Below are 14,426 nucleotides of genomic sequence, written 5' to 3' on the forward strand. Positions count from 1 at the left end.
CCACATTATAAGCTTTTTTTTTGCAAATTAGGTGCTTTTTCAATAACAATGTTAATGGACAAGGCGATACGACTGTGGTGATGGTAAAAACTGAGAGTATGTGTGCAGACTTACCAAGTGTGTATGTGTATGGAGGGATGAATATTCTGACAATTCGTGACCAGAATTGATGTATCATTTACTGACATACAGCAGCAGTAAACAAATAGTGGGACATTTCAAATTTTGTATCAAATATTTCACATGAGCTTCATAAATCTACTGGAGATAACAATCTATATACAAGGATTATGCAAATCCCAATAAATACGATCCTGCAACGTCATACTGCCCCCATGTGAAGAATCGCATGCACACCGAGGCTAATGTGTTTGGTTCTGCATCAGGCTCTGGTGCTGAAATGAAGTCTAATAAACTCACTAGATGAGTAACACAAGTAAATAAATCTTTATTTCACTGAGACAACTAGCTCTTAAAATTCATACAGACTTCTGATTCCACGGGTTTAGCCGATTGGAACAGGATTTGTGTGTTGACAGGACTTTAATCCAACCATAAATGAAGTGGGTCACAGTTGCACACATTTCTGTACACGGTATGAATCATTTTTGTAAAATAAGTATTGACATAAGCAGCTGTAACTCTTTAACAACTTACTATCTGTGAAAAATGGCATCTTCCCTCGGATACCAATTCCAAAACAAGTTTTATAACTTTTTATAAGAATTAAAAGAAATAAACAAACACGTGTACAAATGAATTCCTGCCTTGCTTGTAAAATGTCTTCCTGCTAATGACTAATGCTGAAAAAAACTGTTAAACCCAACCGCTAACCCTGATATACTGTGTCAGGCTTTATATTCTCAAGTGATGATAATGTGCAATCGTGTGTTTTCTGGGTAAATATCTACCTGAAGTGTGTTCTGCTACAGCTCTTGCACAAAGCCTTCAGCATTTCTTCAGATGGACTTGCATAATGCATTCGTTACAGAGGTTTCCAAGGCACAAGTGTGTAATATTAGGAACAGATGAGTCCCTCAGTAGGGGGGAGGAAGGCACTTGAAAATAAAAAAAAGGTTCCTTTCTGAAGCCTGTGAAGTACTGCTGATTTTCTGGAAGCTCTGTTCCCACTGGATCCATAAATAACATTCAAAGTATACAGGGCACATCTTATCTCGGCTTATTAAAGTTTAAAGATAAGGCATGTAGAGTTTAAAGGTTAATATTTCACATCAATGTAATGCATATTATTGTTCAATACATCTTACCACTTAAAGATTTTTCATTTTCATTTTTTAAATTTAAACTATGCACAACTTTGCATTTTCATGATTCCACAAGGATATAATGTTCATGATTTCAGCTTTAGTGCCACCATCAGGTCAGCAGTCTACTTTACCATCTCAAAAACAATACCTGACTTATATGTTTATATTCATGGTCCCCAGAGGATAAACTCTATAAAAAATCATTTTTTCACTTAGGGGCCTGATACGTCAGGCCAACCATTGGCAGTCGGCCAACTGAGCATGTTAAGTCGGTGGCCGAGCCTTGAGAGAAAACACTGTTCAGTGAATCAGTGCACAAGAGAATCGGATAGAGGAAGCCCTTTTGAGCCTGTCGCTACAGTATCCATGGTTTAACCTCTTCAGTGCCATTTCAAACTTTTCATCAGACATATTCTTGATGAGAAGTGGCTATATAAGGGAGACTTGTGAAAAAAATGCTGTTTAAGTATAAAAAACAGTTTGTATATCCACAGTGGATGCCATATCCACCGCCTTCCACTCAGTCTTCCCACACCTTGAGAACAGGAACACATCACAACGCTGCTTGTTGACTTCAGCTTAGCATTCAGTACAATCTCACACATTAAGCTGATTAAAAACCTAACACTCTGGGCTTTAGTGCCACACTATGTGTTGGTTTAACAACTCTGGTGTTGTAAAATGACAATTAAATGAACCTTGACCTTAATTTTCGCAGTCCCAAGTCTTCCTGTTTCCCTTTTTGAGTGACGGATACAGCTTACCGCTACCTTGTGGTATGGAGACCTTTCCTCTCACGCAGGCACAGAACGCACAATTTGTGTCAAGTGTATTTTACATTTTTAGGCTGAGACATGGGCGACATGAGGGGACACAACAGTCGGCCTCTGTCGCCGCTAGTTCTTGAATGTCAGTTTGGTGTGTCTTGATAAGTAAATAAACGATTGTTAAAGGTTCGCTGTGGAGCCCATCTATTTTTTTTTAACTATTCCACCGACTTACAGGTGCCGGTATTGTGCCAGTGCATGGGGAAATGTGCAGGCATTGACAGGAAATAAGAGGATGAGCTGCAAGCTTGTAAACATGGATGAAAAAAAAGGCTGCATTTAAAATACAAAACGTTTTTTTGTTTATTTACAAGAAAACTGCACAGGGTACCTTTAAGCAGTTCACAATAACATCCTTAAAGGTGATGATCAAAACCAAAACCTGTTTTCCACTGCCCACAGGTGGCAGGTTTAAATAAATGATTACCTGCATGTATCGTCTGATGCTATATTGTATTCACTGTTTTATTCAACGGAACATGTCTCCTCTGCGAACAATCTTCCGTGTTGGAGAAGCTGTTCTTCTCTCTCCTCGAACACCTGGAGCAGGGTGACAGCAGGACTGGAGCTGCAGATAAAAGCTGCTATGCTGAAAGCTTGTTGATAATGAACAGCGACCGTGAACCAAAAAGCTGTGACTGTAGTGCTGACAGGTCACCCGACTGGCATAGTTCACACTTGCACACTCGCTACTAACCGCTCATGCATGGTTGATGAGCATGAGTGTGATGTAAAAACACACAGCTGAACCACCTTTGAATGTTTCTAAACTTTAAACAGCAAACGCAAATTCTGACGGTTAAACTGTAGATCGAAAAGTTCAGATAAAATGTTGTAAATAAATTATGGTCTATTCGAAAGATAACAACAAAAAATGATCTTTTTCCTCATCTTGAAAGCAGACTACAGGGTTAAAATCCTTATCAGTAACTTCAGATGATTCAGTGAGGGTTACATGAGTTCCTGCAGAAAGTGAAGCCAGATTTCAACTCAACCTCAACAGAGGATCAGGCGGTGCGAGGGGAAGTCACATTTCTGTGTCTCTTGCTCACCACAAAGTCTCTAGGCTAGCTGCTCAGTGGCCACTCTGCCTCCATTTGTGTCACATCATGTGTGGGCAACTGCCAATGAACGTGACAGTATATCCCTTCTGTATAGCAGTCGGAGGGATTGGAGTGCATGCAGATGCTTTCTATTTTAGCTCTGGCATGCAATTTTAATGCATCTACAGCAAACATAGACAATTCTGAATATAGTTACTAAGCACTGTCAACATCCCTCTGCTTTTATTCTACAAGTCTGCAAGCAGCTCATTAGATTACTTCTATTTGAATATGGTAATTGTAATACGTAGGAATGTAATAAGACGAATGCTGAATATAAACACAGACTGCGAGTTTCTGTTATTATATCTAAAATATTAAATCTCTCTCAGCCACAAAACTCACATTTATTCCTGAGTTACATTAAAAGGGGCTGTGTTGGCTTCAGTTCACTTCACATTCATCCTATCTCCCAGGTGTACAATCCAGTGTTGTTCCAAATAGGTCAGCTAGATTAATTTTTGGATACTCATAAATCTCATGTGTGGAGTGGTTTCACAGAGCTAAAGAGGAAAACCTGGTATATGAAGTATATTCAGCCTGCTGGTTGTTCCATGAATCTCATGAGGATACGAAGCGATTTTGCACAAGAGTTACATGGTGTGAACTCTTGTTTCAAATGAATCATTTACGTTGTGGTTCTGATGGAGACTGTGCTCACTACAGCTAATTTGCTCACTGTGTTATCAAGCTAGTGTAAGACACAGCTGACAAGTTAGCATAGTTTATCTGAGACGCATTCGTCTCATAACGGCCTGGAAAACATCTTTTTTCAACCCACCATGGAAAAAGTGGTGAGTTTTTTGTGATGGGTAATATGCTAACTGTCTCCTTTAAAGTTTAGCATAGCTAATCGGTTTGCTAACGGTTCCCCAGAGGTTGAATGGACACAAAGATGTGGTGCAGATTTACTCCTGTGAGTGGATCCACCGGTAGTGGCGATTCTGTTGTTCCGTTGTGTTCATTTTGTGTGACTGGGCCGTTACCCGAGGCTATATGACTCCACATGTACAGAGACAAGGGGAAAAAGAGACTAGCTAGAAAAAAAACACAGATTTGGGGCGTCATTTATAAAACTCAGCCTTGATTCCATCACAAAACATTGCAGAGTCATTAAAATCTGAATCTACTTATGCAAGAAAATATTCAGAATTATAAAATTGAACGGCGTACGCAGGTGAATTGTACATGTCCTCCTCACCTTTGCCATCTCTATCTTGGTTTCCTTTACAAGCCTGTGGACCATTTGTTCAAGTTGTTTTATGCTGCTGGACAAGGACTCTGGTCAGATTTTACACCTCAGTCCAACATTTGACTTTATGCACATTCTCAAATGCCTCGCCTAGTCATCCCACAATCATTCATAGATAGTCAATACTAAATAGCTCATGACGCTGACTGCAAGAAAAAAGTCAAAATTTGTTCAAGGTGCTGATCACAGAGGTTGAGCACCAGAGAGGTGTACTGTTTGAGAGCTCAGTCGAAGCATCTCAAACAAACGGAAATAACTCGAATGGAGATGTGACGAAAGCAGTGCACAGTGTCGGCTCCACACTGTGAGCTGTTGCCGAAGTAAAACAAAAGGTCAGTTATCAAAGCTTTTGTCTACAATTATGCCAGAGGCAGACAGGGACACAGATGCAACTACCGATGCTACAGAAACCACTGAGGCCAATACCACAGCTGCTACATTATGGGCAAATTCACACAGTATTTAATCATCTCAAGCCAAAGACTTGAGGTATGTTTTTTCCATTTTATTATCTTATATAAGATGTGTGAGGTGATTGAGTGATGTGAGTGGTGATTATATACATACATACATATATATATATATATATCTATATATATCTATATATAGATATATATATGTGTGTGTGTGTGTGTGTGTGTGAGTGAAATGTGGTGATGTGTGTTTTATATTTCCTCTGTGTTTTTCCATTTAAGGACTGAGCCTTATTTTGTGATCTCACCATTGGGCATCACTGATTCCCGTGACCTCTACTCATGAGTCACAGGATATTCACCTTTTAGCACTTTTTTCTATAAATCTTGACATTTAATGTGGAAATGTGTACGCACATTTCATCCCTGTTTGTGCAACTTTTTGGAGCATAGAAACCTTTAAGTATAAGGCTCCTGGAGTTCCTGGGGAGCCCTGAGATCAGCGAGCTTGGCTAGCAAGTACATTTCTACAAATAATGCCAGGTTAAAATTGTTAATACAACCATAATGTTGGCAGATCAGAAAGCCCTTTAAATGTTCTTATTTACTTACTTTGTAACAGTCATTTGCATCAGTTTTGCACTGACATAATACCAATATAGCACCAGATGAGACAATGCTCATAGAGGTCAATTAGGAAGACAGTGACAGATAACACGTTTTTGTATGCATGAGGGCTTGATTGTTCTAATTAATAAATACAATCTACGTCCCAAATATTGCAGGACAAGCCCTTATACTTTAATCTAAATTAATGAAACAAAGCATTGAGAGGAAAACAGAGGGATTACATTGTCCGACGATCAGTGAGGCCAGCAAGCACAGCCCCAGCCACTTCTTCACTAAATAATTAAAACCATTCATCCAAATATCAGCTTTCTTCTGGGAGTTTCTCAGGACCTTTTCAGAGAGGTGATTAGTTAAATCCGAAACATACATTAGGTGACAAATACTGGGATTAAAAGGCAAGAATAATGGCGAGCGTCATTATTGTGTATGTGATCAGGGACAAAAACAAACAGCCTGATTGGAGCAGTCAAACCAGTTATTCCAGCAGCACAACATGGTGAAAGGGGTTCACTGAGGGATAACTCAATATACACGGAAACAAGGCAATGGTCTGTGTAAGTAACATTAGGAGCTAATCGGAAACAAGCCCCTTCTAATTAGCCATTACCAAAATAACAGACTGAGGTCATAGTTATTGCTTTCCCTTCTGGGGAACACTGCTCTGGGTTTGACTCAAAGTGAACGGATGCAGAAATGAAGTATTTTTAGACGTTAGAGTTTAACACGCAGCCTCCATCTGATCAGACGGCCACATAATCAACTGATTGTTGTGATTTTCTCTGATGTTATTTGTTGTCATGTGAGTAAATAGGCCTACAGTTTAAAAAAAAAAATTCATGTTAATTATTGTATTTTTATCTGGTTTTTCTTTTCTCCAACATAACCGTTGTGTGATTAGAGAAATCACTTGTCAGGCAATTAATTAGTACAGGAAATTACGATTTTCTGTTGATTAAATTGTTTAAAGGCACTGATAACACATTTTCTTAATCACCATGAGAAATGCAGTCCTACACTGTAAAAACTCAGAATCTTTACAAGAATTTTTTGTCAACACATTTCATTACTTAGGCTATAAGAGAAGAAGACAATTTTCAAGCGTTGAGATGTTTTTAAACTTAGTATGTATAACCAGTGTATATGAATGTACATGTTTTTCCCAAAGTTAATTCAGTTTTAACTATTTTACAGATTTCTGTAGGCTACTTCTTTTTTTTGTGGTTTGAAGTGGCCGCTGCTTCTCTGGTAAAAGGGACCGTCATGTACTTCTATGCACCAATCAGGGTGCAGCAATGTTTCAGTCAAATTGTGATGACAGTTGTGGGGTTGTGTGTCAATCAAATCTGACCAAACCCAGGTCATCCTCATCAGAAAAACTACCATATAGATCGGTCGACTGTGAAAGCAGCTTATCACGGCCTGTGTTTCCATCTACTGTTAGGCGGCGACCTCTAGTGGCTGTAGTTGTTATTATATCAGCAAAAGAGGAAGTCATGTTGTCTGAACATCAACAAAGTTTGCATAAGGAGGTCAGAGTGGATAGTCAGCAAAGAAAGTGCAGGTCTTTCACAACGGGGAGTTATTTTAACCTATTGAAGTAGTTAAGTGTCATCACAGACATCACGTTATTGAAGTTACATACGTAACGTAGTTATTTTAACCCAAGCCACAATGTTTTCCTGAACCTAACCAAGTATTTTTTTTCCCTAAACCTAACCAAACTCCTGCTGTACGACGGTCTGGTATGCTTGTCATTTGTACACTGCAACAGTCATGTTATTTTGGGAACAGTGATATGCTTTTTTTGGGGTCACTGGCAAGTGACCCAACAAGTCGTGTTGACCAGTATGTGTTGACCAAACCACACCCACACAGTCCTGACGAAGCAGATACATTGAGTTTTTGAGAGTATCTGTCTCACCTAAGGATGTTTTTTTTTAATAATTGAACTTTTAATGTTACTTATTTAGTAAAATCAGAAAAACAAGTTATATGTTTTGTCTATAGAGTCAAGCTGGCTTTCACCACTGATGTAAACAGTCATTCTTTGTTCTGTTTTTGAGGTATAAAGCACTGTAGCTGCTGTCATAAACAAAAACATACCAACCTACACAAAAGAGGATTTGTCTATATGACATACCAGACAGCTAGAGCTTATGAAACGGCATATGTAAATATAATAATTATATGTAAATTATAACAAATTATTACCTTCAATTATTTTTTTCTGATGATCAAGCTGTTGCAAAGAACAGACTTCATCAGACTCACATGATTGCAGGGCTGATTATACACCTCTCACCGTCCTACTTCAGATGCCTGTGAGGCAAATACCTCGACTCCATTTGGTCCAAAGGAGTCTTTGCCTGCCAATGCTGCTGCTGCTCTACCTGGCCTGATCAGATGGGAATGGAGATAACGTCTCTGCTTATATTCTTTGGAGCGGTGTGAAAACAAACACACCTCCACTCCACAGCTAAAGACAACCTTCCTGTAAACACCGTCCAAAAAAGAAAAGAAAAGAAAGAAAGCCCACTCTCTTTTATTTGGCTATTTTAGATGCTGGTTGTTCTGCTGTGGATCGCGGTGCAAGATAAATCTCACAAAGGGAACAGTGTGTGGGCTGGGCTCAAAATAACATGCCGTAGCTTTGGTTTAAAAATATTTTGTGCAAAAATATGTTAATTCTTTGTACAAAACACAAGTATCCTATTTAGCATTCCAGTTTCTGACCTACTTGTTACACACAAATGAGTGCAGCTTGAATAACATCTGTATTTTGTAGAAGAATATGAAAATATTAACCTTGAGGCGGTCCCCATTTGTGTCTCTGAACACACTGTGCATCTTTTTGGCTGCTGTTATGACATAATATAGAGTAAATGTGTAGAGTGGAGTAAACGTTGATAAGCAAATGCTTTGCAAACAGCATCACGACAAAAAAAAAGCTAGAGAGAAAATAAATTAAACACATGATTGAGAGAGCAGAGTTGGGGAATAATAAACTAGGGCATATAAAATGTAAGAAAAGGAAGCTAAAACGGGTCAAACAAACAACACAATAAAACGAAAGCATGACTATGGCTCATTAAAATTATGACCCCTTTTTGCCAGCTAGACCCCTGAACATTATGATTAAAAGACAAATTCACAGTCCCCTCTGGTTTGAGATGAAGCCGAGAGCTGTGTGAGCCAAAGTTTAGTTGTGGTTAGTGCAGTCTGAAAATCGATCAAGAACAAGTTTGTCAAAGAGAATTTAAGTTTAAAGGACAATACCTGCTTTTTATTTTTGGCCCATACTACAAATCATATATACCTTTGCAAACCATGCAACTGTGTGTTAAACATGTTGTATATTGTATATTTTTTGTCCCACTGCTCTTAATATCCATTGGTTTAAATATATGGTAAATACAATACAATAATTCCAGCCCCATATTTACATTTCATTTTATTCGGCAACCTTTGGTGGCTGTATAATTACAACCGGAGTAAAGGAGGAAGTCAGGCGAAATAGTATAAAGAGTGAGAAAGGAGGAGGAGGTCAGACAAGCACAGTACTTTTGGAGACAGCTGTTTGTGTCCAGTGTGAAACCAGAAGTAAATGGTCAGTTAATTTAACCTACCTACATAGTGAGGTAATGTCATGGACATAACATAACTGCAGTCACATATGGAACATAGGTACGTTTGTAACTGAAGTAGTTTTAGTGCCTCAACCTAACCAAGTAGTTTAAGTGCCTAAACCTAACCAAGTAGCTTTTGTGCCTCAACCTAACCAAGTAGCTTTTGTGCCTCAACCTAACCAAGTAGTTTAAGTGCCTAAACCTAACCAAGTAGTTTCTGTGCTTTAACCTGACCACAGAGCAAGCTAATAATGAAGGTCTGGTATGCCTGTTGCTTGTATGCTACAACAGACATGTCGTTTGGGAGTGGTGATATATGCTGTTTTGGGAGGTTTTAACCTGTTAGAAAATAAATAGAAATCAACAGAATGTTAGGAAAAGTCTAGTCTACGATTGTATAGCATGTATTGAATCGGATCATGGCTTAGGTTAAAATTAGTACTCCGTAGGTGACGCGGCTGCCAAGAGAGAGACAGCGTTTCAACATTTATAAACATGAAACCACTGGATATTTGGTTGAGACAGAACCAGGTATTTTAAGCCAAAACATCCCTTCCTAACTCTAACCAAGTGGCCATTGTGCCTAAACCTGAGCAGCAGATAAAATTGAAAATTGACCATAAAGTTGAAACAGAAAGAAGTGTGAAGTTTAAACATGTCCATAGTTTGCAGAAACATTGAAAATTTGTTCTTGGTTGGAAATAAAATGTTTTTGTCATTTGGGTGAACTGACACTTTAAGAGCAAACAAATAACATAGTCAAAAAACCAAAAAATAAACAGCCTTACTGTTAATAAAGGTATGTGTTTGACAGGTAAGAATAAGTTGAGTGGGGTCCTCCTGATCTATCAGAATCATCTGATGAGGCAAGCTGAATGCCGAGCTCAGCTCAAGCAGAACTAACAGTGCTCGGTCCGTTGGGACATCATTAGTAACTTTGGGAACGGCAGCCTGAGTACTGTGATGCTTATTAAAACCAGACATTTTTTAAACGATGTGTGCAGCACTGAATCAATAACACACTATTCATCACACTTTAATATATATGACACCTTGTGGACACACTTCAGTGGTTTTGTTTTCCAAATGAAAATTATGAGCATGTAATGAGCTTGATAATGATCATTCAGGAAACAATCTCCTCTTAAGGAGTCTCAGTACTTCTTTTTGCATTTTTTGCGCTTGAAATTAAAGTTCCAACTGACTTCTTTTTGTTTTGATTGAAGTGTGTTATCTACCCATTCATATTCATGATCTTCTCATGTTAGTTTATACAAATAAGTGTTATTATCTATAATATAAGATGAAATGCTTTGATGCTCTTTATCTCAGAGATACTGATTGCTTAGAATCTGCTGTTTCATGCAAGGCCATGAAGTCTGCACTGGTCTGTGTGAGCTGTCCATCTGGCCGCCCTGGTGCCCTCCAGGTCAAATGTTGACTCTGCAGCAGGTCCAAATCAGTGATCTTCAAGGAAGACTAAATAAACCGTTGTGCTGTAATCCTTTCGTGCCACATATAATAAAGCTCTGAGGCTGCACACACAGTCCTCACACCAGATGGGGCTTAAATGGCTTGCATATCCTGCCACTTTTATCTGGACGTTCTCCAGCATGGCTTTGAGTTAGCTCATGATGTCATGCTTCTCAGTGCTGCGGCCAGAAAAGTGCTTTTGTTATAAAGAACTATGTCGATAACTCCACTCATGAGAACACAGTGAAACCACAAGAAAGCTTTGACTTTGACATAAGACAAGTTTTTACAAAGTAGAACAGCCTCCCATTCCTACTTACAAATCTGCTTCAATTCATTGAGTGTGTACTTGGAATAAAGTAGCAGAGAACCACTTGCTGAGCTCCAAAATTAAAACATCTGTGGTGAATTGTACATTTGTGGTCTCTATAATATGGAGCAAATTCCCACAATTAAATCATCGTGATTGAGAAATGTAATAGTTGATGGATATATTTTTTGACTACACATGTATAATGGAGGAACACTGTGCTACAACTCACCCTTTTAAAACAGTTGTTTAATGTTGCTCTGGAGGACTGTGTCTGTAAATAAAAAAAACTCTGATGACGCCATAGTTATGTTATCAGGATCATCTTAGTTTGGAGACGAAAGTTACATAATGGGAATATGTACTTCTAAAGACATGGCCATGTACTGGGCAGGAAGAGCAAAACAGAAGATGCTATTGAGTTACATTATGGGAAATGTTGGATCCAGCGTTCTAGAGTTTGACCCTTATGAGGGACTCAGTATCAACTATACAGTATGTTGACCCGTAGATGTCCATGTAGTTCTGGCAATCCTTGTTCTCTATATTGTGCATGTAAACTCTATGCTGTTGTGTGCTGGGGCAGCAGGCTGAGGGTAGTGGATGCCAAAAGACTGAACACACTGATCTGCAAGGCCAGTGACGTTGTGGGAGTGGAACTGGACTCTCTGATGATGATGTCAGAGGGGAGGAGGCTGTCCAAGTTACATGTCATCTTGGACAATGGCTCCCATCCACTCCATGATGTGGTGGTCACCCACAGGAGTACATTCAGTACTAGACTGATCCCACCAAGATGCGCCACAGAGCGCCACAAGAAATCATTCCTGCCTGTGGCCATCAAACTGTTCAACTCCTTGCTCTGAGTGTCAGACACAATGTGCAATAACCCATATTTCAACAGAATGTACATTTCTTGTATTTTTGTTGTTTTTGTTGTTCTTGTTTATATATAGTTTTTATTCTTCTGCATATTTCTGGGACTTTGAATGGGAGCAGCTGTAACACAAGCAATTTCCTCTCGGGGATCAATAAAGTATTTCTGATTCTGATTCTGAGGTAAAAGCTCTTGAAAGTCACGGCAGAAGTGAAGCTAGCTGGAAGCTGAAAACACGACAGAGCCGTCTGGAGACCAAGTGAGTGGTGCTAGCTCAGGTGTGTGAGAGCTGACCAATCAGAGCAGACTCGGTATGTTGGGAGGGGGGCCTTAAAGAGATAGGAGCTAAAACAGAGAGTCTCAGACAGAGGGGGAATACAGTGCTGCTGGACTGGACAGTATGAGAAAACTGTGTGTTTTTTGAGCACTAAAGCATGTAAACCTGAAAATGAACTTAATATGTGTCTGTTAACTTTGGTTTTGAAATGCCCCCTTAATTTGACAGATATTTTAGTTTGTGACCAAATGCTTACAACAGTAAAGACTTTCCAATCAGCCTCAGCTGTACTTTGTGTTAAATGCTACCATAGCACATGTCAGCATGCTTACACACTAAACTGAATAGTGGATACAGTAAAAATGATACCTGCTAAACATCAGGGTTGTCCTTGCAAGTATGTTAGCATGCTGATTCTTACGGGCTGCTTACACATACAGACTCAAAAGCAGGGCCTTGTTAAAATTGTCTCCTATAAGTCCTCCAACTTTATGGAAGTGCAATATTAACTTGCTGGAATACCCCTTTAAGCATGTTGTTGCTGATAGCAGTCACACCAGAAACAGGTCCGTCCATCCAAAGCACAGGTAGTCCAGATGTCCGTCTTTCCAGCAATGTTTTTTTCAGGTCGGCCTAGGGGATCCTGAGGTGTTCCCAGGCCAGATAAGGTATTTAATCCCTCCAGTGTGTTCTGGGTCTACCCCCGGGTCTCGTGCCGTGCCCCATAAACCTCCAAAGGGAGGCGCCCAGGAGCCATCCTGATCAAATGCCTGATGCCTTTTGACCCGAAGGAGCAGTGGCCTTACTCCAAGCTCCCTCTGGATGTCTGAGCTCCTCACCCCTATCTTGATGGGTGAGCCCGGCCACCCTAAGGTGTAAACTCTTTTTGGCGGTTTGTATTCGCAATCTCATTCTTTCAGTCTCTACCCAAAGCTTATGCCCAGGTACGGGCTGGAATGTAAGTTGATTGGTAAATCGAAATCTTTGCCTTCCAGCTCAGCTCTCTCTGCACCACAACAGTTTGATATAACGCCTGTGTTATTGGGCGCCACACCAGTCAAATGTATTTATAAAGCAAATTTGAAAACAACTCACATTGAGCAAAATGCTACACAGACCAGAGCAGGGAGCCACAAACACAAATACAAGAAACACAGACATGAAAAAGAAAGACATAGAGCTCATAGGTCCAAACAAACAACATGTGCATGGGCTCAGGTCAAAAAACAGCCATGTCAGGAGGATTCAAACTCAGGTGAATATGCCCAATGAATTAATAATAACTTAAATTTGTTGTAAAATAAGCTTTCATATTTGTATTACATGTTTATATGCAGTGAGGTCAAAAAGTCAAAAACTTCATGTTACAAAGAAGTTGATCTGACTAAATCAACGACACACTCACAAAATGGCAGACCCTCCGAAGCAAATCTAATATTACCCATCATATACTGCTGGTATGATTATTCCACCACAATTTCTCCAATGTGGATGTTATTCTAGGAAACATCTTTGCCTCTTTGCTACCAAAAAAATCATCATCAAATGGCTTAAGTACACTATTTTCCTTGCGTGTGTCAATAAAAGTAGATGAGCTGACCAACAATACAGAGAAGACACATCTGCACATGATAGAGTCCCATTTTGTAAGCAAACAAAGTAAGATATTGTATGATGTTTGAGTTCTGGATGCCAGAACCAAAGGATGATCATTTTTCCAGTCATTTCAGACATGTGGCTTTCATTGAGTCACTGCAGGCAGAGTTCAGCTGGGCTCAGTACACTTACATGAAGATAGCATTCACAAGCACTATTAAAGGCTCTCATTATATGTTATTAGTTAATGTAAGCCCGACTTAAACTCATTCTTCTCCCTGAAGAATACGCTGCACGCCTAATATACCTGCCCAATGCAAATCAGTGTTTTCTCACAAAGGAGAGGCTTTACTTTGTGGAATCCTAATTAGGTCATTAAGAATATTTGCACATATCCAGGGACACAAGAGGTTTTATTAATAGTAAATTAGTCAATGTTGAACATGCCTGGAGAAAATAGATGCAAATTAGCAAAAAAAAAAAGGTCACACGTTATTCGACCATATCACAGCTTATTGTGAGGAAACTGGTTGTTTCTCATATAAATTAATTTCTTTCAGTCAACCTAATCATACGTGGGTGCTACAGTGCTCGAGCACCCACTGAAAAGGTTGAGCGCCCACGGGGAAGGCCAATCAAAAAATAAATGAATAAACAAATAAAAAGATAAAACTACACCGTGATGAATAATACCAAGGTTCGGTACTCATTTGTTGTGAATGTGACCAATGTGTATGTAAATACTGAGTGATGAGTAACATGTTGTGTGAGTAC

This window comes from Pagrus major, chromosome 6 (genome assembly GCF_040436345.1).
Source record: "Pagrus major chromosome 6, Pma_NU_1.0".
Classification (NCBI taxonomy): domain Eukaryota; kingdom Metazoa; phylum Chordata; class Actinopteri; order Spariformes; family Sparidae; genus Pagrus; species Pagrus major.